The sequence below is a fragment of the Sinocyclocheilus anshuiensis genome, unplaced genomic scaffold (genome assembly GCF_001515605.1).
Source record: "Sinocyclocheilus anshuiensis isolate Anshui unplaced genomic scaffold, SAMN03320099.WGS_v1.1 scaffold412, whole genome shotgun sequence".
Taxonomy (NCBI): domain Eukaryota; kingdom Metazoa; phylum Chordata; class Actinopteri; order Cypriniformes; family Cyprinidae; genus Sinocyclocheilus; species Sinocyclocheilus anshuiensis.
In genome coordinates, this window is record NW_015558661.1 from 650,711 (window position 1) to 652,390 (window position 1,680).

General features: G+C 38.7%; 1 protein-coding gene across 1 annotated transcript in view; it reads right to left on the bottom strand.

Moving 5' to 3' along the window:
• The window catches only part of LOC107681090 (protein regulator of cytokinesis 1-like), an 8,073-nt gene that overhangs the window by 3,059 nt on the left and 3,334 nt on the right, over nt 1–1,680 (bottom strand). The gene's annotated exons all lie outside the window — the stretch shown is intronic.

Here is a 1,680-nt window from a genome sequence, read left to right on the forward strand (position 1 = left end):
CTCGGATTTGGATCGGCCCTCTCTGACCGATACCCGATCCGAGAAAATATATCGGATCGGCACATCCCTATATCGCGTATTTATTTAGTAACATTTTATCTGTCATAAGTCTCATCTCAAGAGTTTAGCTCTGCGTATGTCATAAAAATATAATAATGGTTTTTGTTCAGGAACTTTTATAAAAATATAGAAATGATCATTCTTTCTAAATGTGATGTATATACTGTGACTACAAATAAACAGAAGCAGACTCGACTGAATAAGTAGATAGGCTATGTTTATACCGCTTTATTTCTGTGTGATTAATTTTCAATCCTGATAAATAATTTAATTATGATCAATGTATCACTTATTGTAAAACATCGATGCTTTTGGATTTAAATCTTTAACAAAGCATGCAAACAAACGGCCGCTTTTATCATGTTCGTTTTGTGATTGCGCTAGTTCCAGTGACTTATTTCTTAAATGACTTAAATGATGGGGTTGCGTGACGTTGTTCCCGAGAGGCGTGTAAAGGGCGGGTTTTAGTGAAGCGCAGCGGAGCGTCTGGCCCGACGGTGGAAATGCAGCGTGATTTTTGCCTCGGTGCTACAGGTCTGAGGCTATTAGCCCCGCCCCGCCCGTTTAAAGCACTGGCTTGCACTGGCCCGACAGTGGAAAAGCGGCTAATGATGTCCTTACTACCTTTCTGGGCCCTAAACGTGGTAGTTGCATTGCTGTCTATGCAGAGTCACAAAGCTCTCAGATTCTTCTGAGCTCTCCGATGCTCTCAGGTCTTACGGATTTGGAACGACATGAGGGGGGAGTAATTAATAACAGAATTTTCGTTTTTGCGTAATCTATCCCTTTAAGATCAACCCTCTACATTGCGAGTAAATCACTCGGATATGCGACTAAATCTTCACTCTGAGCGACTAAATGATGTCTAATATTGGCCAACTGCTAATAAATTCTCAGATTTTACTCGCCAGTGTGTGAGTTGGAGGCTAAGTATAAGTTTAGCTCAGATATATTTTCACTCGCCGAACACTGACTGAGCGCTTCAGAGTTTCACTCTCCGTCAAGCGATCTGTGCTGTATTTCAGTTAGGGATGGGCATATCGATCCAAAGTATCAATATATCGATATTGACGCGAGTATCGAAAGTATCGATACTCAAACAAAAAATATCGATACTAAGGTGTGTTTTATTTACCAGTGATTTTTTTAATTTAAAAAAAAAAAATGCATACAATATGCATTGAATTGGACGAATAACCTTTGTTAGCGAGTAATTGTGTAGGATAGAACTATTTTCCTGCTCATCTGAACACACGCAAATGTTGCAAGACAGAACCAATCCATCACAGAGAGCGTTCACTCACTTCTGACAGTGCATTCAAACAGGGCTGCGTTTCCCAAAAGTATCATAAGAAAGCATTAAAGCTTTTGGGAATGGCAGCCCTGAACAATGCTTATTAAAAAAACATATGTGTTTGAGTTATCTCACTATAAACAAACTGAAATTGTAGCCTACATAGTTTGTGCAATTACAGTTATTTAAATTGAACGTTGAAAGATAATATTGATCATGTTCTATTCTGTAATGTTAATAGAAATCATACACTGTCAGAATAAAAAGGTTGCATTTTATGCATGCAACAGCCATTCACTGGCAGTCCCTAATGGCAGTACAAAATA